At 45.8% G+C, this 27,885-nt stretch overlaps 1 long non-coding RNA gene across 1 annotated transcript; it reads right to left on the bottom strand.

Moving 5' to 3' along the window:
• Window positions 1–159: 159 nt before the first annotated feature.
• LOC132524264 (uncharacterized) lies at window positions 160–26,668 on the bottom strand. Its single transcript, XR_009541836.1, has 5 exons — window positions 26,096–26,668; window positions 25,147–25,202; window positions 24,384–24,489; window positions 10,683–10,774; window positions 160–651 (listed from the first exon to the last, which is right to left on the bottom strand). It is a non-coding gene; the product is annotated as an uncharacterized LOC132524264 (long non-coding RNA).
• Between the last annotated feature and the right edge of the window lie 1,217 nt (window positions 26,669–27,885).

Genomic DNA, 27,885 nt, shown 5'->3' with positions numbered 1-27,885 from the left:
GGACGGCTTCACTGGGGAATTCTACCAAACATACAAAGAAGAACTTATGCCAGTCTTTCTCAAACTCTTCCAAAAGATGGAAGAGGAGGGAACAGACCCAAAGTCATTCTGTGAAGCCATTATCACCCTGATACCAGAAACAGACAAAGACACTATAAAAACAAATCACAGGCCAATATCTTTGATGAATATTGATGTGAAAATCCTCAACAAAATATTACCTTGGCAACCGGCAGTCTAGTGAGCAGGACGCATCAGGATCACCGGGCAGCAGGGACTCGTGGTATCCCCAGGCACGTGGCGTGGTCCCAATCCTTCTGGTAAACATTTCTTGGCCTGGGATTGGGGCTGGGGATCAGGAACAGGGGACTTGGCAACTTGTTTTCAAACGTTCCTGAGCCAGGTACAACTGCCGGGTGGGGGCAGGGAGGGCTGATTCCTCTCCAACATGCCTCCTGGTCCATGCTGGGCTGGTCCCAGGCACCAGAATTCACTTCAAAATTTCACTGCAGCATCCTGCTGGGGCTGCCTTCAGCCAGCACAAGCACACTGAGTAATTTTCAGCAACAGAAGGACGTCCTTCATATATAAACTTCTGTCAATTGGACACCCTTTGTGTGTGGAGAAAGTTTACATTTTCCCCCACTGCTGCTGCAATGAAAAAAAAATCAATAAATAAGACTAATAAAAATATAGGAATATTTAAAATAAAAAAAATTAGCTAACTGAATTCAGCAATACATAAGAAGGATCATACACCCTGGTCAAGCTGAATTCATGCCAGGTTTTAAGGATGGATCAACATGTGCAAATCAATCAGTGTGATATACCACATTAACAAAAGAAAAGACAAAACCCACATGATCATCTTGATAGAGAAAAAGCATTTGGTAAAATTCAACATGAATTCATGATTAAAAAAACTCTCACCAAGTGGGTATAGAGGGAACAAAGCAATTTATGATAACCCCACAGCTAATATGATATTCAATGGTGAAAAGCTAAAAGTCTTCCTGCTAACTAAATTCAGGAACAAGACAAGGATGCCCACTGTCATCTCTTCTATTCAACATAGTGTAAGTCGTAGCCACAGCAATCAGACAATAAAAAGAAATAATAGGTATCCAAACTGACAGAGGTAAAACTCACTATTTGCAGATGACATGATACTCCATATAGAGAACCCCAAAACTCCACACAAGAACTATTAGAGGGGAAGCGTAAGCTGGACGAAGTGAGAGAGTAGCACTGACATATATACACTACCAAATGTAAAATAGCTAGTGGGAAGCAGCTGCATAGCACAGGGAGAGCAGCTTGGTGCTTTGTAACCACCTAGAGGGGTGGGATAGGGAGGGTGGGAGGGAGACGCAAGAGGGAGGAGATATGGGGATATATGTACACATATAGCTGATTCACTTTGTTATACAGCAGAAACTAACACACCATTGTAAAGCAATTATACTCCAATAAAGATGTTTAAAAAAAACCTATTAAAACGAATAAATGAATTCAGGAGGGTAGCAGGATACAAGATTAATCTGTATACAAGTTTATCTGGATAAGAAATCTGTTGCATTTCTTTACACTAACAATGAAATCAGAAAGTAAAAAAACAGTCCTGTTTAAAGTCACATTTAAAAAAATACCTAGGAATAAACTTAATCAAGGAAGTGAAAGAACTATATGCTGAAAACTATAAAACATTGATAAAGGAAATTGAAGATGATTCAAAGAAATGGAAAGATAGCCCGTGCTCTTGCATTGGGAAGAATTAATATAGTTAAAATGGCCATACTACCCAAAGCAATCTACAGATTTAATGCAATCCCTATCAAATTATCCATGATATTTTTCACAGAACCAGAACAAATAATTGTAAAATTTACATGGACCCACTAAAGACCCAGAATTGCCAAAGCAATCCTGAGGAAAAAGAACAAAGCTGGAGGCATAACCCTTCCAGATTTCAAACAATACAACAAAGATACAGTAATCAAAACAGTGGAGTATTGGCACAAAAACAGACATAAAGTTCAATGAAACAGAATAGAGAGCCCAGAAGTAAACCCACACACCTACAGTCAATTAATCTACAACAAAGGAGGCAAGAATATACAGTGGAGAAAAGACAGTCTCTTCAGCAATGGTGTTGGGAAAGCTGTACAGCTACATATAAATCAAATTAGAATACTTCATATACAAAATTAAACAAAATGATTTAAAGACCTAAATATGACATGACACCATAAGACTCCTAGAAGAGAACACAGGCAAAATATTCTCCATCATACATTGTGGCAATATTTTCTTAGATCAGTCTCCCAAGGCAAAAGAAATAAAAAATAAATGGGACCTAGTCAAACTTAAAAGCTTTTGCACAACAAGGGAAACCACGAACAAAACAAAAAGACAACCTACGGAATGGGAGAAAATATTTGTAAACAGTGCAAATGACAAGGGGTTAATATCCAAAATATACAAACAGCTCATACAACTTGATATGAAAAGAACAACCCAATCCAAAAAGGGCAGAAGACCTAAATAGACATTTCTCCAAAGAAGACATACAAATGGCCAACAGGTACATAAAAAGATGCTCAAAATCACTAATTATTAGAGAAATGCAAATCAAAACCACAATGAGGTATCACTTCAGACAGGTCAGAATGGCCATCATCAAAAAGTCTACAAATAATAAATGCTGGAGAGGGTGTGGAGAAAAGGGAACCCTCCTACACTGTTGGTGTGAATATAAATTGGTGCAGCCACTATGGAAAACAGTATGGAGTTTCCTTAAAAAACTAAAAATAGAGCTACCACATGATCCCATAATCCCACTCCTGGCATATACCCAGAAAAGATGAAAACTAATTCAAAAAGATACATGCACCCCAGTGTTCATTAGCAGCACTATTTACAATAGTCAAGACACGGAAACAACCCAAGTGCCCATCAATGGATGATTGGTTTAAGAAGATGTGGTATATATACACAATGAAATATTATTCAGCCATAAAAAATAATGACATATTGCCATTTTCAGCAACATGGATGGACCTAGAAATTATCATAGTGAAGTAAGACAAAGACGAATATGATATGATACCATTTTTGCATGGAATCCAAAAAATAATACAAATGAATCTATATACAAAACAGAAACAGACTCACAGATGTAGAAAACTTATGGTCACCAAAGGGGAGAGGTGGGGGAGGGATAAATTAGAAGTATGGGATTAACATATACAAACTACTATGCATAAAATAGATGAGCAACAGTGATTTACTGTATAGCACTGGGAACTATATTCAATATCTTGTAGTAACCTATAATGGAAAATAATCTGAAAAATGTATATATACACATACATAGCTGAATCACTTTGCTGTATACCTGAAACAACACCACATTGTAAATCAACTATACTTCAATTAAAAAAAAAAAAAAGAGTGTAGGCACAGGCAAGACATGCCGCTGGGCAGTGTCTGTGATCTGATCTCAAGGGGCCCCTCGGTGGGCAGCCCAGTGGTTGGGTGAGGGCACCTCTGCTCTATACCTCAGCAGTGTGCAGGCCCCCAAAGCCGAAACTGGGCTTTAACACTGTGAATTAATGCTTCAGGTGCTGAAGTAGGGGTATTACAGCACATTTCTCATAAAATTGATCATCACCTGAATGAATGAGTGGATCTCAAAAGTATGGTGCTGGTAGAAGAGCCAAGAGCAGAGATGCCCTTCACAGCCCCCAGGCCCAGCCCTGGGAGGGACACCCTGGCTACATCACACTGTCCACTCCTGCTGCAGTGGTGAGAACAGCCAAGGCAAGCACCACTTCCTCCCAGGCCTGATATCTGGTCACTTGAGTTCAGCCTCTGGTTGGGCTGCTATAGAAACAGCCCAGACAGGAAGTAAGGGTGTATTTCTCGTTTATGCAGCCGTGAAGTGAGTGTAAACAAGCCAAGGCTGGAGTGGCTGCATAGGGTTGGCTGGAGCCTCCTTCTATCTTGTGGCTCTGCCAGCTTCCATGCAGGCTTCCACCTCCTAGCCCAACACAGCCACCTAGCCCCTGCCATCTCATCTGCATTCCAGCCAGAGGGAAGGGAAGAAGATGACATGACTAGCAAGCCTCTTTAAGGACACATAACTTCTGCACACTCCCAAGGGAGGCTGGGAAGTGTCAGTCAACCTCTATTGCTGAGCAAAGGGGAGGGAGGCTATCGAGAGACAATAGCAGCCTCTCCATCTTTCCACCTGGTGTGGAGTGGAACCTGCCTACACCGACCTGCTCCCCCCTTCTCTGAGCTGGGGAAGCGGGACATGCGTGCCCAGCTCTCAGGCCACTTCAAGAGCCTGGCCCTTGCGTGCGTACTAGCATTTGTCAGCTGCAACTCTGCTGCCCCCTGACCAGTGCTTTGCATAACTGCCTCCTTTAATCTTCACAGTGACCCCCTGGGAGGTGGGCATCTTTGCCCTCTTCCTGCTGGTGAGGAAACAGGCCAAGAGGTTAAAGCTGCTCACCACAGGCTCACACTGGTAGGAGGCACCAGGCTGCAATGGGCAGAATGTGGTCTCTGGGGCTAGGCCCACTGGGTTTGGGTTCCAGCTCTCTCATCTGTGTGCAGGCTTGGATAAACCATTTGATTCTCTGATAGAGGTTTAACAATGGTCAAGTTCTGTAAAGCACTAAACACCTGGAGAGCCCTGGATACAGTGGGAATGGCCACCACCATTGCAGTGAGTGGGTGCAGTGAGTGGGATTCACACCCAGTCACTGACCCACTGGCTCCTTGGCTTCCCAGGGGCCAGACCGACTCTGGGGTGAGACAGGGAGCTTTCCCATCAGTGATGAGGCAAGGGATCCTGGGGACCTCGGTCCCAAGAGGACCAGCAGAGCTTTCGTGGGTTGTGGCTCCTGATGCAGGAAACAGGACAGGCCACCTGGAGGGTCAGCGTCCCTGGAGACGCTGCGTCTCCCAGGGCGAGGAGGGGCACTGACTTCCTCCCCTAACTGCTCTTCAGCCAGCCCTCCCTGGTCCAAAGGGCCTTCCCGGCGGTTCTGGGCACTTTCTCCATAAGAATCTTTGCCATCGACATCTTTGTCCCAAGCATTTTCACTGCCTAACTAATTGGCCATAAGGCAATTTTGCTGTAAAAGATAAAATAACTGGTTGACAGTTTGGTTTCACTTCTCCATTAACACAATACTCCCATTTACATATTACATAAATCTTAGGAATTTTCAGGAACCTCTGGCATTTAGCATTTTCATAATAGCCTTATACAGTGACGGGTAGATGCAGGGGTCTTAAAATAGTGGTTGATAACCATTATGTATGTGGACGTGATAGGAAATACAGTGATGAAACTTACTGGAAGTGTGAAATAACAAAGTGTAAAGCCACACTGCCTGCTATACTAGGAAATGATAACATATCAGTTCGTAAATCCTTCGGTGATTTGAAGGCCCAGAGTTGAACCCACATTTCCCGTAGAACTTTGGAATGTCTATCAGCAGACATATGACAAAATGCCAAAAAACAAAAGAGCAGTGAAAGAGGCTTTCACAACACAACACAGAGCTCAGCTATGAATATGCTCTTAGTACTTGGAAAACATACTTTCTTAATGAAGGAAGAAATTTTAATGAAAAAGTGTGATGTCAACAAAACAGATGAACCAGCAAATAAAAATATGTATAAAATACTATGACTTGGAGGACAAGGGCTTAGATACAACTCACAAAATAAAATCAGTTTTTTGTGCAGTATTGCCATGAATCTACACACATTTTAAATGTATTCAAATGTTTTGTATTTCACAACGCTTTTAATTTTGTTATTCATTTCTCATATTTTATTATGTTCTTTTAAACATTCCTCTCTTATTTTGCATTATTTTATCTTTTACAGCAAAATTGCCTTATGGCCAATTAGTTATGTGGTAAAAATTCTTACAGCAAAGATGTGTAGGGTGAAAGTACTGGACATACTTCCTGGTACACCCAAGCCTGTAAATCATAGTGGGGAAAGAAGGAGCTTTTTTTTTTTAAATTGAAGTATAGTTAACTTCTAATATTGTGTTAGTTTCAGGTGTACCTCAAGGTGATTCAGTTATACATATATATATGTATATATCTATAGATTTTTTCGATTCTTTTCCATTATAGAAGGAGCCTTTGGGGACTTCCCTGGCGGTCCAGTGGTTGAGACTTCGCCTTCCAATGCAGGGAGTGTGGGTTCCATCCCTGGTCGGGGAGATAGGATCCCACATGCCTTGGGGCCAAAGAAACCAAAAACAGAAGCAATATTGTAATAAATTCAATAAAGACTTTAAAGAAAAAAAAGGAGCCTTTTAAGCAGCGATTGTCTTTAATAAGCGCAGCTTGGAAAGAGCTTTGGTTCGTCTCGGTGGGTATTTCGCACAGCAAGAAACTTGCAAACTCCATCCTGTCCCAGCCCCCCAGCCCCGATGGCTCCACCCACCGGGCTCTCCCCTTCAGGAGGGGGAAGATTTTTTTTTTTGGCTGCGTCAGGTCTTAGTTGCGGCACGCGGGCTCTCTAGTTGTGGCGCATGGGCTTAGGTGCCCTGCGGCATGTCCGTGGCATGTGGGATCTTAGTTCCCTGACCAGGGATTGAACCCACGTCCCCTGCATTGGAAGGCAGATTCTTAACCACTGCACCCCCAGGGAAGTCCCTGGAGGGGGAACATTCTTGAAACACACAGGTGGACTTCTTGATGGGGGCCAGTCTCCTGCTGCCTTCCTGCCCCTCCAGCAGCCGGGCCAGAGCCAGCCACCTGACCTCTAGTCCCGGGCCCACGGCACCTGCTGGAGTGGCCCTGCCCAAGCCAGGCAGGTTGGGGAGACTCTCCAGCACAGATGCTCACTTGCCTTGTTGGTGCCTAGGGCTTGGGCTCTGCCTTATTAGCCATCAAGATGAAGCCTGGAGAGACCCCAGGCCTTCTTAAACTGGGTTCGGGATCAAATTCAGGGGCCCATGCACTTGGATGGGAAAGAATTACACCCTTATTTTCAGGAAACTCTGACATTTAGCATTTTCTTCAACTAGGAAATAGGCAACCACTCCACCGGTATCAGCAGTCCCCAGGTTGGTGTCTCTGGATATTTTCATATGACACTACAGTCATAGATATCTTGAAATACTACATACACTCATTACCAATTCAAATTACAGTGATTCTTAGACCAGCCACTAGATCGCCTTACTTAATGTGTTAATAAAGGAGCATGGATATTACTATTAATATAACATTTTTTTTAGTATTTTTTAGGTGTTATGGGTTGAACTGTGTTCCCCAATTCATATGTTGATGACTTAACCCCCAGTTCCTCAGAATGTGACCTTCTTTGGAGACAGGGTCCTTGCCAATGTAATTAGTTAAGACGAGCTCACACTGGCCCCTAATCTGTTATAACTGGTGTCCTTAGGTGGAGGGGAAATTTGGACACAGACATGCACACAGCAATGCATGTGAAGACTAGAGTTATGCCACCACAAGCCAAGGAACTGTAAGCAGACAGGAGAGGCCTGGACAGACCCTGCCCTGGTGTGAAGATAGTGGGTCCTGCTGACACCTTTATCTTGGGCCTGCAGCCTCCAGAGCTGTGAGATGCTAGGTTCCTGCTGTTTAAGCTACCCCATCTGGGGTACTTTGTTATGGCAGCCCCAGCAAACTCATACTACAAGCTTCCTTTGCTGGCCTGGGTGTTATATTTTATGTATTTAAAAACATTCCCCCCGAGCAGTCCACAGAGGGGTCAGAGCACGGAAAATGTTAGAAAGCCCTGACCCAGGGTGAGCCGAGGGGCACAGAGTCCCACAGAGAGCTAGAGGATCCCATCTGGACAAGAGCCCACGATCCCGGCTCACTGCGGGATGTCCAGCAGCTACGGCCTCTGCAGGGCCCTCAGCCCAGGCCCCAGCAACCCTCCTGCCCCCCTGGCATCCTGGTCCAGGAGGGACAGGGTCTGCCCAGCCTCAGGTCCATTCCAGGACCCTAATGGGCAGGACTGGGCAGGCACTGGGGTGGGCCACCCTCACGGGCAGCGGGGTCACTCTTCCCCGCTGGCTCGTGTGGCACTGCTCCAGGGGCCCCAGCCAGACTTCAGGTTATGTGCCCGAGCGCCAGCCACTCCATCCAGGGGTCCCAGAGCTGTGCTCACACACTGAGGCTTCCCCTCCTGACCCTCTGCGCTCCCAGGCCATGGCTGCAAGAGCCGCTCCTGGGTTCCCTTCCAGCCTTATCCTCCCTGACCACGGGAGGCCAGTCCTGGACCCTGGGTCAGAGAAGTGTGACTGCTGGGAGCCCTGAATACTGTGTACGGATCTGTAATGGGTGCACGGAGGCCAGGATCCCATTTCCCAGATTGAGGACGTGAGGACCAGCCGGAGCCACAAGCTCCTCCCCCAGACGGCCAGGGCAGAGCCCGCAGGTGGGATCGTGCTGCATCCCTGTGGCCCATCATCCTTCTGTATCCACTCACCTGGCCTCCAGTTGCTCACCCAAGCCAGGGATCCCCCGCCACCTTTGTAAGAAATGATTGTAGAATATCTAAACGGAGGAGGGGAACTAGTTCACACCACGTGCTCTTCAGCTCCTCTAGATACATGTCCATCTGATGCCAGGCCCTGGGATAACCTTCTGCAGGACGAGCTTTCGTACTGTTTGGCTTTTGTGTGTCTCCACGGCCCGCTGCTCCATACAGACAGGACACCGTGGTTCTCACACACTCTGGCCTTGGACCAGACACTTAAGGTCCCTGTGCTTCAACTGCCACGTGTGTAAAAATAGAAAACGTCATGAGTGGCCATGTCACCGGGTCCTTAGGAGAACTGAACACAAATGAGTCTTAGACACTCAAAGTCCTAAGACAGTGCCCGGCACTCGGGAAACACTCAGCAAAGGTGGGCCATCATTATCCTTTCCTTGTGGTTCCTGTTGGCCGAGCGCGATGGCCTTCCCTTGTGCCGAGATCCCACCACAGCTCAATCTGTCCCCCTGCACGTGCCCATGGGGCCGATTCTTATCTGTGGTTTCTAGGTTAGTGGTTATCAGATGAATCACCATGCACATTTTTGCACACATCACTTTTTCCTTCTCCTGTCGATGTTTTGGGCCATATTATACCCCAGAGTGGTTTTGGAGGTCAGAGTGCCGTGCAGTTTTAATGGAGAAGACACAGGCTTTGAGGTGAAAGGGCAGGGTCTGCACCAGAAGAGACTCCAGCTTCAAAGCCAAGCGGATCCAGATTGAAATCTGGCATCGCTCCCCTCCACAGCCTCGCCTTGGGCCAGATACTGTCTGAGACTTTACATCATCTGTAAAATAAAGGGTCCTTTCACCTACCTGGAAGGATAACTAAAGGGCTTTAAATAAGAACATGTGTATTTCCTTTCCTTAAAAAACGAGTTGCGTTGGGAGAGATCTGGGGGTGAGGAGGGCCCTCTCGGCCTCAGGCTCTGAGGGGAACTGAGGATGCTCTTGGGACACAGACCTCTCGGGCCCCCCAGCTATCCTGCTTGTCACCCGGAGCCCCAGGTGTCTCTGCCCTGTCTAGTTTAGGGCATTGTTTTTCAGGTGGGCTACAGAGGCCAGGGGTTGCCTTCAGAAGAAAGCTGAGCAGAGCAAGCAACAGTGGCCAGTACCTGCGTGGGAATGGGGAGCCTCGGCACCGAGTGTGTGGGCCTGGATGGAATTTCCTCAGGGACAATTTGGGATTTGGTTCAGAGAGCCTGGGGAGTTTGTGCCCATGTCCAGGGCGACCAGCTGTCCTGGTTTGCCTGGAACTGAGGGTTCCCAGGATGTGGGAAAGTCCCATAGAGACCAGGACAGTTGGTCACTCTTCCCGTGGCCCCTCTGGTGTCCCCTGGCCTTCCCGGCCCCCTGGGCTGCGGGAGACTTGCTCTGGGCCTGGGGCTGAACTGGGCGCTGCAGCTGGACGTCAGGGCCCTGGGTTCACAGCAGAGAAGGGGAGCAGCGGCTCTTTCAGACTCTACACATCAGCAGTGCGCCATCGGGCAACCTCACTGCCTTTCAGATCCTGCATCTGTAGAGAGGGCTGGTCAGCCCTTCACGGGGTTAATTACACACATTCTAGTCTGAACGCGCCCGGGGTCAGTCCCCGCAGGCAGGTGCTCAGTAACTGGTTTGTTGAGTTGAATTGGGTAAGACTGGACCATTTTCCTGGCCCTTCTGCAGCTAATGGAGAGGAGGAGCCTTGCTGTGGGATCCCAGAAGAAGCTTCCAGACACCCCTGCACTGTACAACCAGCTAATTCATCTGATGTATGGGGCACCAACCCCAAGCCAGGCACTGGCTCCAGTGGGTTCCCATCCCGCCAGGGTCCAGCCCTCCCTGTGGGTGACAGGCCCTGCCCACGTGCTCACATCACATCTCCGCCCCCAGCCAGGCCCCCACCCCCGTGGCTCTAAAGTAGTTTGCAGGTAGACTTGTCACTGCTTCACCTGTAACACCCAGGGTGGTCCCGCCCAAGCAGCCCCGCCGTGGTGAGGAACCAGGAGAGGAGGGACAGCTCGCGTCCCAACCCCCAAGACTCATCCAGATGCCAGCACTGAGGGGGAGGTAGGCTCTGAGACTAGACAACTTCTTTGCCACACAGTAGCTCATTTCAGCTTTGTAATAACTTTGAGACAGCCCTACCTGTGTCCGCTTCACAGAGGGGACGCTGGTGCTCTGGGTCACATCTCCACGCTCCTATGAGGGTCTTGTCTCTTCCTCTCTCCAGCTCACTGCTTCCCAGGGAAAGACACGAGATTTTAACACAAGAGAAGAAACGATACCCCAAATCCCAGGCTGCTGAGTTCGGCTGCGAAGTCATGACTCGAAGACGGGCCGGCTGAGGCTCCAGCTGCCCCTCTGCTCTCCAGGCTGTGCACTGATGCTCTGGGTGATGCTCCGGGGGGGTCACGCCATCCTGGCCACCTCTGGCCTCTCAGACTCAGCAGGAGTCTGAGCTGTGCTCCGGGGTACCGGTCAGGCCTCCCAGACGGTGTGCGTTGTCCCCACTGGCTGAGCCCTCAGGGTGCACAGCACAGGGTAGGAGGGACACACTGGGAGTCAGGCCAGCTGGGGCCCAGGTCACAGCCCGCCTTGTATGTGGTGACCCTCCTCCAGAAGAATAAAGAGGTTACAGATTTCCTTCAACAATGTCCACGTCCTCTGCCCCACATAAGGTTCCAACTGAGTAATTTTTGTGTATGTATTAGGAAAACCATTATTAGGAAAGAAAAAACATCCCAGAATTTTGGGGGGGGTGGGTCAAAGGAAACTCCATTAGAAATACATGTTTCCCTTTGAGCCCTGGCTGCCAGGAAGCCCCGAGCCAACTGGGAGGCTGAGCACAGAGGCCATGATCTCCCTCTTCTTGGCACACCTGCTTCCCCCTCCTGACACGGCCCGGCTTTTCATTTCACGAGCCAATAGTTACTGCAATCACAGGACCTCGGCTCCTGCTTGGCAAGTGTGCAGAGTCTTAAGAAACTTGCTCTGGCTCCTGATTCTGAAACTTTTCTCCGAGGGAGACCGACTGCCTCCAAGAAGAGGGATGTCCTATGTTGCCGGCAGCCCCGTCCCCTTCAGGCCCAGGCCTCCGTCTGGCGCTGAGAGAAGAGTGTTTGGGTCCATACTGTGCACAGCGCACACCCAGCATCGAGGGGCCGGGCCGCCGCTCGGGGGTCTTCTCCCAGGAGACCTCGCGGGTCACGCAGTGTGAGCAGGTGTCAGGGCGAGCAATTCAGGGGGCCTCTCTCTCCAGGTAAAAAAGCTGGGGCTCCCAACTCTGGTGGTGATGGGGAAACAGCCGGAAGTCCCGTCAGGAGAAGTAGCTGGTCCCCAACCCCAGGGAAGCTTTGGGGCAGACGCTTTTCCCCTGCTCCTCTTTTCACACCTCCCTGCCTCCATCTCCTTTCATTCCACAAAAGAAAGACACAACTCTCCCCCCTCCTGAAACTCATTATGCTGCATGGCCCAGAGTACAAAGTCTGCCAGAACCTCCAAGAGATGCGTTAAAAACAGCCAGCACTGAGGATGAGGTTGACAGCAAAGCACAAGTTTATGAAAGAAGCCCGTGCCTTTGGAATTCAACTGACAAAAGCATGGCTGGGTTCGCCATCTTTGTGTGTCTGTCTGTCCACACATCCATCCATCCATCCATCTGTCCTAGTTACCTCCCTATCTATCTACCTCTCTATGCAATTCTTGGCTTGAATCATAATTCAAAAATGAGAGTGTTGTCACTGGGATGTAGGTTAACAATTTGTATTTAACTTTAAAAAACAAAATCAAACATTTTTCTGGTGGAAACAAATTCCGAATTGACCAGTTTGCCAGTAAGGATTGGCTTTGCTAATTAGGTCACATGGTGGACATTTTCGATGAAGCAAACAGCTTAAATCTGCAGCCCTAAATCTATTTAAAGCACGTAAACACTGTGTCCCAAATTATATATTTTGTAACTATTAAACTTGTGATACAATTTTAGAGATCAACTTAAAAATGCAAGATTGTTTTGCAATTATTTTCGGGAGGACATGTGACCCCAAAAGCCTGCTGATCACTGTTTGGGCCTGCCCTGTGCTGGAACAGGGCTCAGGTGCATTCCTCTCTGCCTCTGGGCCCACGTGGAGCTGAGGCCTGGATGTGGAGGAAGAGGCACTGGCATTGAGCCCATTCCCAAAGCTGGCCCGAGACCTTCTCAGCACCTGGGGCCACCAGGGCAGTGAGAGGCAGGAATGTGAGGAATGAAGGGCTTCCCACAGGTTCCCCACCCAGGCAGAGTGCTGGTTCTGAAGGTCCCTTCCAGAGAGGCCAGGCCAGGACCAGCGGAGGATGGGGGTTTGGAAGCCTGTCCCAGCTGGGGCAGAAGAGGCGCCCCTGCAGCCAGAAAGGCTCAGAAGGATCATCTGGGATTCCGCTGTTTGGAATAAATTTACTGCATCATTGAACATAAAAGGCTATGTGGCCATTAAATATTTAATAAGTATTTAATAACTTGGAAAGATGCTCAGGATATATTACCAAGTGGAAAAAAAAGCAGGGTTACCCCATTTTGTAAACTAAAGTGTGTGTTCCGAGAAAAGAGATTGGAAAGATATATCATAATGTGAATTCTGCTTATTTCTAGATGCTCACTGTAGGTGATTTTTAGAAACAGCTTTATCGGGTATAATAGATATACAATCAATTTCATGTATTTAAATTGTACAATTTTATAAATTTTGAGATACGGATACATCTGTGAAATCATCACAATCACTGTCGTGATATATCCATCACCGACGAAAGTTTCCTCCTGCCTCCTTGTTAATATATATTTTATTGAGATAGAATTCACATACTGTACAATTCACTCACACCAAGAGTACAATTCAATGGCTGTTAGTATATTCACAGAGTTATGCAACCATCATCAGAATCTATTTTAGAACATTTTCATTCCCCCCAAAAGAAATCCCATCCCCACGAGTAGTCACCCCCCTTCCCTGCCAATAGTCCTGGGCAATCATTGATCTACTCTGTCTCCATGCATTTGACTATTCTGGACATTTTGTATAAATGGAATAACACAAAATAATAAATGGAGTCCTTTGTGACTGGCTTCTCTGACTTTGCATGATGTTTTCAAGGTTCATCCTGCAGCAAATATCAGTATACAATGATTAACCACTTGAGAAATTGTCAGAACATTTTCCAAAGCAGCTGCACCGTTTTATATTCCCAGGAACAGTGTATGAGGGTTCTAATTTCTCTACATCCTCCTCAACACTTATCTGTTTTTTTTTTATTATAGCCTTCCTAGTGAGTGTGAATTGATATCTCATTTTTTGTGTGTATGGTTTTGATGTGCATTCCTCTGATAACTAACGATGTTGAGCATCTTTTCATATGCTTATTGGCTATTTATATACCTTCTTTGGAGAAATGCCTATTCAGATGCTTAGACCATTTTAAAATTTGGTTGTCTTTTTATTATTGAGTTGTAACTGTCCTTTATATATTCTAGATAAAATTGCCGTGTCAGATTAATGATTTGCAAATATTGTCACCCATTCTGTGTGTTGTCTTTTCACTTTCTTGATGGTACCTTATGAGGCACAAAAGTTTTAAAATCTGATGAAGCCCAGTTTATGTATTTTTTCTTTTGTCATTGGTGCTTTTGGTTTCACATCTAAGAAGGCTTTGCCTAACCCAAAGTCACGAAGATTTGATCCCATGTTTTTTTCTTAGCTCTTACAGTAGGTCTAGCATTAATTCTGAGTTAGTTGTTATATGTGGTGTGAGGAAGGGGGGTGGTCTAAATTCATTCTCTTCATGTACATAACCAGTTGTCCCAGTATGATTTATTGAAAAGACGGTTCTTTCCACATTGAAGAGTCTTGGCACCCTTGTCAAACATCAATTGACCATAAATGTGAGAGTCTATTTTTGGACTCTCAATTCTATTCTACTGGCATAAGGATAGATCTCCGTATCTATCCTTAAGCCAGTAATACACTGTCTTGATTACCATAGCTTTGTAGTGAGTTTTGAAATTGGGAAGTGTGAGTCTTCCAACTTTGCTTTTCTTTTTCAAGATTGTTTTAGCTTTTCTGGGTCTTTTGAATTCCCATATGAAGTTTAGAATCAGCTTGTCAATTTCTGCAAGGAACCATCTGGGCTTTTGATACGGATTGTGTGAATCTGTAGATTAATTTGGGGAATATTGGCATCTTTATTTATTTATTATACAGCAGGTTCTTATTACTTAACCATTTTATACATATTAGTGTATATATGTCAATCCCAATTTCCCAATTCATCCCACTGCCACCACCTGCCCCTGCCACTTTCCCCCCTTGGTGTCCATATGTTTGTTCTCTACATCTGTGTCTCTATTTCTGCCTTGCAAACCAGTTCATCTGTACCATTTTTCTAGACTCTACATATATGCATTAATATATGATATTTGTTTTTCTCTGACGTACTTCATTCTGTATGACAGTCTCTAGATCCATCCACGTCTCTACAAATGACCCATTTTCGTTCCTTCTTAAGGTTGAGTAATATTCCATTGTATATATGTACCACATCTTCTTTACCCATTCGTCTGTCAGTGGGCATTTAGGCTGCTTCCATGACCTGGCTATTGTAAACAGTGCTGCAATGAACATTGATGTGCATGTCTTTTTGAATTATGGTTTTCTCTGGGTATATGCCCAGTAGTGGGATTGCTAGGTTGTAAGGTAGTTCTATTTTTAGTTTTTTAAGGAACCTCCATACTGTTCTCCATAGTGGCTGTATCAATTTACATTCCCACCAATAGTGCAAGAGGGTTCCCTTTCTCCACACCCTCTCCAGCATTTGTTGTTGGTAGATTTTCTGATGGTGCCCATTCTAACTGGTGTGAGGTGATACCTCATTGTAGTTTTGATTGGCATTTCTCTAATAATTAGTGATGTTGAGCAGCTTTTCATGTGCTTCTTGGCCATCTGTATGTCTTCTTTGCAGAAATACCTATTTAGGTCTTCTGCCCATTTTTGATTGTTTGTTTGTTTTTTAACATTGAGCTGCATGAGCGGTTTATGTATTTTGGAGATTAATCCTTTGTTGATTCATTTGCAAATATTTTCTCCCATTCTGAGGGTTGTCTTTTCGTCTTGTTTATAGTTTCCTCTGCTGTGCAAAAGCTTTGAAGTTACATTAGGTCCCATTTGTTTATTTTTGTTTTTATTTCCATTTCTGTAGGAGGTGGATCAAAAAAGATCTTGCTGTAATTTATGTCAAAGAGTGTTCTTCCTATGTTTTCCTCTAAGAGTTTTATAGTGTCCAGTCTTACATTTAGGTCTCGAATCCATTTTGAGTTTATTTTTGTGTATGGTGTTAGGGAGTGTTCTAATTTCATTCTTTTACATGTAGCTGTTCAGTTTTCCCAGCACCACTTATTGAAGAGACTGTCTTTTCTCCATTGTGTATCCTTGCCTCCTTTGTCATAGATTAGTTGATCATAGGTGTGTGGATTTACCTCTGGGCTTTCTATCCTGTTCCATTGATCTATATTTCTGTTGGTGTGCCAGTACCATATTGTCTTGATTACCGTAGCTTGGTAGTATAGTCTGAAGTCAGGGAGTCTGATTCCTCCAGCTCCATTTTTTTTCCCTCAAGATGGCTTTGGCTATTTGGGGTCTTTTATGTCTCCATATAAATTTTGAGATTTTTTGTTCTAGTTCCATAAAAAATGCCACTGGTAATTTGATATGGATTGCACTGAATCTGTAGATTGCTTTGAGTAGTATAGTCATTTTCACAATATTGATTTTTCCAATCCAAGAACATGGTATATCTCTCCATCTGTTTGTGTCATCTTTGATTTCTTTCATCAGTGTCTTATAGTTTTCTGAGTACTGGTCTTTTACCTCCTTAGGTAGGTTTATTCCTAGGTATTTTATTCTTTTTCTTGCAATGGTGAATGGGATTATTTCCTTAATTTCTCTTTCTGATCTTTCATTGTTATTGTATAGGACTGCAAGAGATTTCTGTGCATTAATTTTGTATCCTGCAACTTTACCAAATTAATTGATTAGCTCTAGTAGTTTTCTGGTGGCATCTTTAGGTTTCTCTATGTATAGTATCATGTCATCTGCAAACAGTGACAGTTTTACTTCTTTTCCAATTTGTATTGCTTTTATTTCTTTTTCTTCTCTGATTGCCGTGGCTAGGACTTCCAAAACTATGTTGAATAATAGTGGTGAGAGTGCACATCCTTGTCTTGTTCCTGATCTTAGAGGAAATGCTTTCAGCTTTTCACCATTGAGAATGATGTTTGCTGTGGGTTTGCTGTATATGGCCTTTATTATGTCAAGGTAGGTTTCCTCGATGCCCACTTTCTGGAGAGTTTTTAACATAACTGGGTGTTGAATTTTGTCAAAAGTTTTTCTTGCATCTACTGAGATGATCATATGGTTTTTATTCTTCAATTTGTTAATATGGTGTATCACACTGATTTGCATATATTGAAGAATCCTTGCATCCCTGGGATAAATCCCACTTGATCATGGTGTATGATCCTTTTAATGTGTTGTTGGATTCTGCTTGCTAGTATTTTGTTGAGGATTTCTACATGTATATTCATCAGTGATTTTTGTCTGTAATTTTCTCTTTTTGTAGTATCTCTGTCTTGTTTTGATACCAGGGTGATGGGTGTCCTCGTAGAATGAGTTTGGGAGTGTTACTTCCTCTGCAATTTTTTGGCAGAGTTTGGGAAGGATGGGTGTTAGCTCTTCTCTAAATGTTTGATAGAATTCACCTGTGAAGCCATCTGGTCCTGGACTTTTGTTTGTTGGATGATTTTTAATTACAGTTTCAATTTCATTACTTGTGATTGGTCTGTTCATATTTTCTATTTCTTCCTGGTTCAGTCTTGGAAGGTTATACCTTTCTAAGAATTTGTCCATTTCCTCCAGGTTGTCCATTTTATTGGCATAGAGTTGCTTGTAGTAGTCTATTATGATGCTTTGTATTTCTGCGGTGTCTGTTGTTACTTCTCCTTTTTCATTTCTAATTCTGTTGATTTGAGGCTTCTCTCTTTTTTTCTTGATGAGTCCGGCTAATGGTTTATCAATTTTGTTTATCTTCTCAAAGAACCAGCTTTTAGTTTTATTGATCTTTGCTATTGTTTTCTTTGTTTCTTTTTCATTTATTTCTGCTCTGATCTTTTTTTTTGTGGTATGTGGGCCTCTCACTGTTGTGGCCCCTCCCATTGCGGAGCACAGGCTCCGGACGCGCAGGCTCAGCAGCCATGGCTCATGGGGCCAGCCGCTCCGTGGCATGTGGGAACTTCCTGGACTGGGGGCACAAACCCATGTCCCCTGCATCGGCAGGCGGACTCTCAACCACTGCGCCACCAGGGAAGTCCTCTGCTCTGATCTTTATGATTTCTTTCCTTCTACTAACTTTGGGTTTTGTTTGTTCTCCTTTCTCTAGTTCCTTTAGGTGTAAGGTTAGATTGTTTGAGACTTTTCTTGTTTCTTGAGGTAGGCTTGTATTGCTATAAACTTCCCTCTTAGAACTGCTTTTGCTGTATCCCATAGGTTTCAGATCATCACTTTTTCACTGTCATTTGTTTCTAGGTATTTTTTGATTTCTTCAGTGATCTCTTGGTTATTTAGTAACATATTGTTTAGCCTCCATGTGTTTGTGTTTTTAACGTTTTTTTCCCTGTAATTGATTTCTAATCTCATACTGTTGTGGTCAGAAAAGATGCTTGATATGATTTCAATTTTCTTAAATTTACTGAGGCTTGATTTGTGACCCAAGATGTGATCTATCCTGGAGAATGTTCTGTGTGCACTTGAGAAGAAAGTGTAATCTACTGTTTTTGGATGGAATGTCCTATAAATATCAGTTAAATCTATCTGGTCTATTGTGTTAGTTAAAGCTTGTGTTTCCTTATTAATTTTCTGTCTGGATGATCTGTCCATTGGTGTAAGTGAGGTGTTAAAGTCCCCCACTATTTTTGTGTTACTGTCGATATTCTCATTTATAGCTGTTAGCAGTTGCCTTGTGTATTGAGGTGCTCCTATGTTGGGTGCATATATATATTATTATTGTTATATCTTCTTCTTGGATTGACCCCTTGATTATTATGTAGTGTCCTTCCTTGTCTCTTGTAATATTCTTTATTTTAAAGTCTATTTTATCTGATATGAGTATTGCTACTCCAGCTTTTATTGATTTCCATTTGCATGGACTATCTTTTTCCATCCCCTCACTTTCAGTCTGTATGTGTCCCTAGGTCTGAAGTGGGTCTCTTGTAGACAGCAGATATATGGGTCTTGTTTTTGTATCCATTCAGCAAGCCTGTGTCTTTTGGTTGGGGCATTTAACCCATTCAAGTTTAAGGTAATTATTGATATGTATGTTCCTATTACCGTTTTCTTAATTGTTATGGGTTTGTTTTTGTAGGTCCTTTTCTTCTCCTGTGTTTCCGACTTAGAAAAGTTCCTTTAGCATTTCTTGTAGAGCTGGTTTGGTGGTGCTGAATTCTCTTAGCTTTTGCTTCTCTGTAAAGCTTTTGATTTCTCCTTTGAATCTGAATGAGACCCTTGCCAGGTAGAGTAATTTTGGTTGTAGGTTCTTCCCTTTCATCACTTTAAATATATCATGCCACTCCCTTCTGGCTTGTAGAGTTTCTGCTGAGAAATCAGCTGTTAACTTTATGGGAGTTTCCTTGTACGTTATTTGTTGTTTTTCCCATTGCTTTCAATAATTTTTCTTTGTCTTTAATTTTTGTCAGTTTGATTAGTATGTGTCTCAGTGTGTTTCTCCTTGGGTTTATCCTGCCTAGGCCTCTCTTTGCTTCCTGGACTTGGGTGGCTATATCCTTTCCCATGTTAGGGAAGTTTTCGATTATAATCTCTTCAAATATTTTCTTGGCTCCTTTCTCTCTCTCTTCTCCTTCTGGGACCCCTATAATGTGAATGTTGTCGCATTTAATGTTGTCCCAGAGGTCTCTTAGGGTGTCTTCATTTCTTTTCATTCTTTTTTCTTTATTCTGTTCCATAGCAGTGAATTCCACCATTCTGTCTTCCAGGTTATTTATCCTTTCTTCTGCCTCAGTTATTCTGCTATTGATTCCTTCTAGTGTATTTTTCATTTCAGTTATTGTATTGTCCATCTCTGTTTGTTTGTTCTTTAATTCTTCTAGGTGTTTGTTAATCACTTCTTGCATCTTCTCAATCTTTGCCTCTATTCTTTTTCCAAGGTCCTGGATCATCTCTACTATCATTATTCCGAATTCTTTTTCTGGAAGATTGCCTACCTCCACTTCATTTAGTTGTTGTTCTGGGGTTTTATCTTGTTCCTTCATCTGGTACATAGTCCTCTGTCTTTTCATTTTGTCTATCTTTCTGTGAATGTGGTTTTCACTCCATAGGCTGCAGAACTGTAGTTCTTCTTGCTTCTGCAGTCTGCCCTCTGGTGGATGAGGCTATCTAAGAGGTTTGTGCAAGCTTCCTGATGGGAAGGACTGGTGGTGGATCTTCTCTCAACATTCTTATTCAGCATCACATTGGAAGACCTGTTAATATTGGAGGGTCTCCTGCAGAGGTGGGGGGCAGCAACCGTGGGTGGGTGAGCAACCATGGGGAAAAGGACACTGGAAGCCAATATTGGCATTTTAACAATGTTAAATCTTCTGATCCATGAAATCTTCTGATCCATCCAGGTAATTACTTTTTCTAGTGACCTCTATTCCTTTATATAGATCATATTTCCATCTGGTATCATTTTCCTTCAGTTTAAAATATCTTGCAGTGAAGGTCTGTTGGTGATGAATTCTTTTAGATTTTGTACATCTGAAAAAGTATTTGTTTTGCTTTCACTTTTGAAAAATGTTTTCAATGAGTATAGGATTCTAGTTTGACAAATTGCCCCCCAATATTTTAAAGATGTTGTTCCACTGTTTTCTCTGTTACACTGTTTCTTACAAGACATCTGCTATCATCCTTATCTGGTCCTCTGTACATAATGTGCTTTTTTCCTCTGGATGTTTTTAAGATTTTCTTTTTATCACTGGTTTAGAACAACTTGATTATGATGTGTATTGATGTCATTTTTCTCATATTTCTTGTTCTTGGGGTTTTTGCTGAACCTCAACTATGGGTTTATATTTTTCATCAAATTTGGGAAAACTTGGCTATTATCTCTTCAGATAATTTCTTTCTGTCTCCTACCCCCTTTCTGGGACTCCAATTACAAATTTATTAGGCTGCTTGAAGGTGTCTCACCTTCAAGCTATGTTAATTTTTTCCAGGCTTTTTTTCTGTTAGACATATGGTTTTTATCTGTAGGAATTTAACTTGGGTCTTTAATTATATCTTTGATGCTTCTAAAACTTTTTGAACATATAGAACACAGTTATAATAAGTTTTAACATCCTTGTCTGATAATTCTAACATCTGTGTCAGTTTACATGATTTTTATCCTTTAAGTTTTTTTTTTTTTAACATGTGTAGTAATTTTTATTGGATGTCAGACACTGTGAATGTTACTCTGCTGTGTGCTGGATGTTTTTGTAAGTATTCCTGAGCTTTGTTCTGGGATGTGGTTAAGTTACTTGGAAACTGTTTGATCCTTTTAGGTCTTGCTTTTAAAGATTTGTTAGGTAGAACTGCAGCAGTGCTTCATCTAGGGCTAATTATTCCGTATTACTAGGGAAAGCCCCTTCTGTGTCCTCTACCCTGTGCCCTGTGAATGATTTTTCCAGGCTGGCTGGTGGGAATAGGCACTATACCTGGTCCTGTGTCGCACTGGGTATTATCACCTCTAATCCTTTGGGATGATTCTTTTCTAGACTTGAACACTTTTCTCACATGTGTGCCCTGATCAGTCCTCTAATGAATACTTGAGGGGGACCCACTGAAGATCCCTAGAATTCTGTGTGCATCTCTCTTCTGTATTCTGTCCTGCCTATTCTGCCTTCATCTCCCCTGATTCTCAGCTCCATCCCCTCAACTTGGGGAGTCTGCCAGATTCCATCTGAGTCTTCATCCTTTGCTGCAGCCTGGAAACTCGGGGCAGTTGCAAGGCCTAAGGCAGCCATAAGGCTCCCTTGGTCTCTCAGGGATACCTGTACTTTGTTGTTTGATTTCCAGTGTCCTTAAAACCATCATTCCATACATTTCTTCTGGAGTTTTGGTTGTTTTGGGTAGGTAGGTAAGGTAAATCTGGTCCCTATTACTCTATCTTGGGTGGAAGCAGAAGTTCCTACTATGGTTGATTTTCAGTTATTTATTCTACTTATCAATAATTTCTACATTTTCTCTAATAAACATGTTTTTACTTTGAAACAAGGGGGAAAATGATGCTATAAATTAGTCCTGTATGTTATTCATAACAATGAAAAATTGGAAATACCTAAATTTCCAAGTGATATATCTAGAGAGTGGAACAATAATAATATCTATAAAATGGAGTATTAAGTACCCAATGTTTATATGAAAATATGGAATGAAGTAAAAAGGATATAAATGTCTATATAGAACATGACTTTAATTTTGCTAAATAAAAATGTCTACAAAGACTGTTGGTGGGAATGTAAATTGGTGCCGCCACTATGGAAAACAGTATGGAGGTTCCTAAAAAACTAAAAATAGAGCTACTATATGATCCAGCAATCCCACTCCTAGGTATATACCCAGAAAAGATGAAAACTCTAATTCAAAAAGATATATGCGGGGCTTCCCTGGTGGCACAGTGGTTGGGGGTCTGCCTGCCGATGCGGGGGACGCGGGCTCGTGCCCCGTTCCAGGAGGATCCCACATGCTGGGCCTGTGGGCCACGGCCGCTGGGCCTGCACGTCCGAGCCTGTGCTCCGCGGAGGGAGAGGCCACAGCAGTGAGAGCCCCGCGTACCGCAAAAAAAAAGAAAAATATATGCACCCCAGTGTTCATAGCAGCACTATTTACAATAGTCAAGACATGGAAACAACCCAAGGGCCCATCAACAGGTGACTGGTTTAAGAAGATGTGGTGGGTCTTCCCTAGCGGGGCAGTGGTTAGGAGTCCACCTGCCAATGCAGGGGACACGGGTTTGAGCCCTGGTCCAGGAAGATCCCATAGGCCGTGGAGCAGCTAAGCCCATGTGCCACAACTACTGAGTCTGTGTGCCACAACTACTGAAGCCCGAGTGCCTTGAGCCCATGCTCCACAGCAAGAGAAGCCACAGCAATGAGAAGCCCACTCGCCGCAAGTAGAGAAAGCCTGCTCACAGCAACGAAGACCCAACAGAGCCAAAAATAAAATAAATTTATAAAAAAAAAAAAGATGTGGGGTGTGTGTGTGTATATATATACATATATATGTATATATATAAATATTACTCAGCCATAAAAAAGAATGAAATATTTTCATTTGCAGCAACATGGATGGACAAAAAGAATATTATGCTGAGTGAAATGAGTCAGACAAAGACAAATACTATATGATAATCACTTATATGTGGAAACTTAAAAAGAATACAAACAAATCTATCTACAAAACAAACAGACTCACAGACGTAGAAAACAAACTTACGGTTACCAAAGGGGACAGGGTTGTGGGGGAGGGAAGAATGAAGAGTATGGGATTAGCAGGTACAAACTGCTACACATAAAGTAGATGAGCAAGAAGGATTTACTGCAGAGCACAGGGAATTATGCCCAATGTCTTGTAATAACCTATAATGGAACATCATTTGCCAAAAAAATTACCCCGAATCACTATGATGTACACCTGTTTACAGTATTATAAATCCAGTTTTTAAAAAATGTATATGAAGAAAACATAATGAAATATTAGTGGATAGTTTCTTCCGGGTGATGGGACTATAGGTGTTTAAAAATGTTTTAAAAATAAATCAGTATTTCCCATATCTTTTTTTAGGGAATATGAGTTACAATTATATCAAACAACAAATCCCCCCTAAATGTTAAGACAGCATCCTTGCAGAGGAGTGGCTCCTATCAGGCTGGGAGAGGGCTAAATGGAGATGATGTGGGTGTGAAGGGGCAGGTGGAGCTGGGGCAGGGATCACGATGGTCTAGAATCCTTGGGGGGAAAGTCAGCTGGAGGTTGGCACCAGAATCTGGGACTTGCAGGCAGTGCTCGAGCCAACTGAGCTTGGCTCAGACCTCCAGAGTGGGCTGGGGGCCCTGTCTTCTCTGCCCACCATTTTCATTACTTCTGGAGGCCCCTGGAGTGTTCCCTCAAGCCCAGGCCCAGTTCCCCTTGGGCTGTGCTCCTCCCACGGGCAACACTTCTGCCTTGTTCTCCCTCATGTTTACTCTGCTGCTTGGCAGACTCTAGTGGGATTCAAGGCCCCAAGGAGACAGCTGTCATCCTTCAGGCCCAGAGCCCCAGCTACTCAAAGCCCAGGCTTCCATCACACGCAGAGACGGCTCCATCTCAGGGGCTGTTTGGAGACCCTGGGGGAGGGAGCCTCACCTGCAGAACAGAGCTGACCTCTGGGATCAAGCCTGGGGATCGTCCAGCCTCTCAACCTCAGCTGCACGTAGGAACCACCCGTAACTGTTCAAAGGTACTAATGCCTGGGCCCCATCTTAAAGGTTCTGTGGGGGAATCCGCCACACGTGGGGCCTGGGCCGCCGAGGCGCAAAGCCCCCCCAGATGATTCTAACGCGTGCAAGGCTGAGAGCCGCTCTCTAGTCCAGCCACCTACTTTGTGGATGTGACACATTCAAGGCCACCCAGCCCTTCAGTGACAACGTCGGCACACACAACAATGGCAGGAGAAATCTACAGAGCACGGATTCTGTGCTGTCCCGTCATCTCATCATCGCAGCAGCCCTTGGGGTTGTAGGGTTCCTACCTTGCAGATGAAGAGACTGAAGCCTGCACCTTGCTCAGAACCGTGCAACTGCTCCCAGACTGTGTCAGCAGGTTTGTAAACAGCCAGAGTGTTCATGGAGCGTTATCTGCAGAACAAGAGCGGGATTCCATGCAGGGAACTTCTGTGTGCAGAGTGGAAAGGACCTCACTGCCCTGAGGGGTGGGATACTGGAGCTCTCTCCTTCTTCCTTTCCACCCACCCCCCACCCCAACTCGCCGGGGTGGGAGTATTGAGTGCACCCAGGGTCTCTTGAACTGTGGTATGGGTAAAACTCCCCAGGGAGTTAGTGAAAGCTGTGAGTTTCCTAGCCTTCTCCCAGGAGATTCTGACTCCTTAAATCTGGGGTTGGGCCCAGGGAGATGCATTTCTAACAAGCAACCCAGATAGTTCAAATGCAGGGATCTAAAGTGTCCTTTGAGGAACACTGGTCTAAGGGCAAATCTTGGGTCTGCATGTGGGCAGGCATGGGCCTGCCGCTGGCTCTGGCTGGGCCGATCACCTAACTCCATGAGCCTTGGTGTTATCACCCACAAATGGGGGACTCGGACGCCCTTTGGGCGGTCAGGTTCAAAGGCATCATGGATATGAGACCTATGGGTTTCCAGCCAGTGAGAGCCCCTCGCTCTAGGGCCTTCCATGGGAAGGTCATTCCAAGAAGAAGACAAGACACTGGCAAACTTTCTTTGACCCAGAAAAATCTGAAAGCTTGGGGGAGCCCTGAAGTCACAGTAAATGCTCACACCTGCAGGCCCACATGTCTGCACAGTCCCAAGACCCAGGCCTTTACCTTGTCTCTTCCTGCCAAGCAAAAAGAAAGGACATGTAATGTTTATTTTGTTTACAGTAACAGTATGGGGGTAGGTGTCATCATCCTCATTTTACAGAGGAGGAAACTGTACTCAGAGAGGTTAAGCATGTTGGCCCAGGGCACACAGGAGTGGGGCACCAGGGTATGAACTTGAGTGGTTCTATTTCCACACCTGGCTGCTTTGGCTCTGCCAGCCCGCCTTTCTCGGAGATGCTCTCATCTCCAGTGGCAGAGGGTGAGAGAGCCCCCCCTGGGCTTCCTGGTCCCAGATTGGGCAGAGTGGCCTGGCCCACTTTTGGCTGCAAGACCTGATGGGGGTGAAGCTCAGCTGCTTTGCAGGGGCAGGGGCTGGCAGCCATCCCAGCCCTGGCAGCAGGACTCTACGGTTCAACCAGAGGCCACCCATGGGGAGAGCCTTCTTGGAGTTAGCTGGAGCTGAGGGCCACCTGCCACCTTGGCCCTGCTGGCATAGCAGTGGCCCCTGCCTCTTCCAGGCCCTGGGACAATCCTGCCTGTCCACTCCCAGCACTGCGGTTTTGGAATGAGGGTGCGTGGGGCGTGGGCTTCGGGCTCAGCCTTGCTTTCTGGTCTGGAAGCTAGGGGGAGGGGACACTAGCTAAAGGCTGGTGGTTCCAGGTGTCACGTGTTCTGTGTAGGCCGGAGGGTTCCCGGTGCTAAGGGCAGACGGGAGGGAGGGGTTGGGCTTGCCCTGGCTGTCAGGGAAGGCTTCCTCTAGGAAGTGACAGTTCACCTGGGACAAGTGAGGGAAGGAGGACAGGTATCCCAAACCAGAAGCCCAGGGACAAGGAGCTCCGAGCCACGCCCTGGGCTGGGCACCACTGCCAGGCGATGGGGAAGGTCGTTTCTTCCTCCGGGCGCTCACCTCCAGGTGCAGAGACGGAGGTCAGGTATGGGATTCCGGCACTGCTGCTGTGACAGGCTCCTGCTGCTGCTGTGGGTAACAGGCTCAGGAATCAAGAATCACGTGCTGGGGACCAACATTCAGCATCTCACCGAACTGTCACAGCAAATCTGCAAGCTAGATACCCTGGTTCCCGAATGAAAGAGGAAAACAGGGATAGACAGGTCCAATAACTTGTCAAGGTCACTTGGCCATTAGATGGCTGGACTGGACGTTGAGCCCAGACTCTGATCCGAAGTCTGCGCCCGTCCTTTCACTCACCCCATGGCCCCCCAGCCTTTGTCCACTGCCCCCTCCACGGAGCGGGAGCCCAGCCGGGGCCGGTCCCCAGCTCCTCCTCGGGTGGAGGGAGCATTGTTTCAGGTGACCAGCATCCCGCTCCTTTGTCTTTGGATGCAGAGACCAGGCAAGGCTGGGAACTGGGGTTGTCCAGGCAACGGCCCAGCTTCAACCCCAAAGCTGCTGGGGGTGGGGTGGGAAGTTCAGCACATCCCCTCAAGGGATGTGCTGACAAGGGAGGGGGAGAAAAGCAGGCCCGGTTCTCAGCTGGTGTAAGGAGCTCACTCCCCTCACGGCCCCTGAGCCCCGCCAGCCAATCCCCTCAGAGGCCCCCCCTGGGTCCCCCTCTCCTCCCACCTCCATCCCAAGGGTCCAGATACTGTTTCCCAGGAAGAAAGTCTCACCAAGGCGCCTGGAGGGAAGAGCAGCCCAAACTTCAGTGGGACTATTTACAGCTGTGTGAGTGATTACCATGTGAAAGAAAGAGGCCAGAGGGGCCTGAGGACGCCCTGGCTATAACTTGGACACCAAAGGACTTGGGAGGGGGTGTATGGGGGAGGCCGGTGGGGTGCACCAAGTTCTGCCCAAGTCTGGGGTGTACCAAGTTCTGCCTCCTTTTCCACGTCGGACTCCTCTTGGGACCCTGATGGGGGTGGCATCATGTCCACCTGGATTGCTCCACCACCTCCGGGCAACCTTCCGGCGGTGACCTGAGGCCCTGAAGGAATGGGGGTAAAGTTAAGGGAAAAGAAACCTCCCAAGAATCCCAGAGCAGGAGCTGTGGTGGGCGAGGCCCTTGCGGGCTGAACCAGGGATGCGGTGCTGGAAGGAGGTTCCTGATCTTATTCCTGATGCTGTGCAGCACGGCTCACCACCGATCTACTTTTGTTCCCACTTCCTAGGAAGTAACAGAACCTGTGCACTGTATTTCCTCCCTGCAAGCTCTTTTCTGGACTTTCCAGCATCCCAACCTCTTCCCGGCATTTGTGACTCAGGTTTCCGTCCTGCTGCGTTGGTTAGCAGGACTCCCTTCCTGGGCACATGGCTGCCACAACCTGGTTTCCCTTCAGGTGGGAGGTCCTCAGACAGGAGTGGCCCCTTTTATCTGGGGCACTTCTCCCTCAGGAGCAGGCAGACACCCCACGCCCCGCTGCATGGATGGCCGGTCCTTGTGGAGCCCTGCGGGCTTTGTGCCTCTGCTCTTCTTCTGGAACAAAGGATGACACCTCCTCCCTCTTCTGGCCTGCCTGCCACATGGAGCCCTTCCCTGGCTCAGACCCAAGCACGGTGGGAGCAGAGCGGCGGAGGAGGGAGGCCGTGGGAACCACTCTCCCAGCCCCGCTGGGGGCGTTGGCACGCTGCAGCTGCCGTGACAGCCAAGGGCAGACGGCAGAGAGAAGGGACCAGTGTTTGCTGGCTTCTGGGGAGGCATCTATTGCCACCAGGGCTGCAAGACTCCTTAGAAATCTGGG

The sequence above is a fragment of the Lagenorhynchus albirostris genome, chromosome 1 (genome assembly GCF_949774975.1).
Source record: "Lagenorhynchus albirostris chromosome 1, mLagAlb1.1, whole genome shotgun sequence".
Taxonomy (NCBI): Eukaryota; Metazoa; Chordata; class Mammalia; order Artiodactyla; family Delphinidae; genus Lagenorhynchus; species Lagenorhynchus albirostris.
The sequence above is the reverse complement of the archived record's forward strand: the minus strand, read 5'-3'. Positions and strand labels throughout refer to the sequence as shown.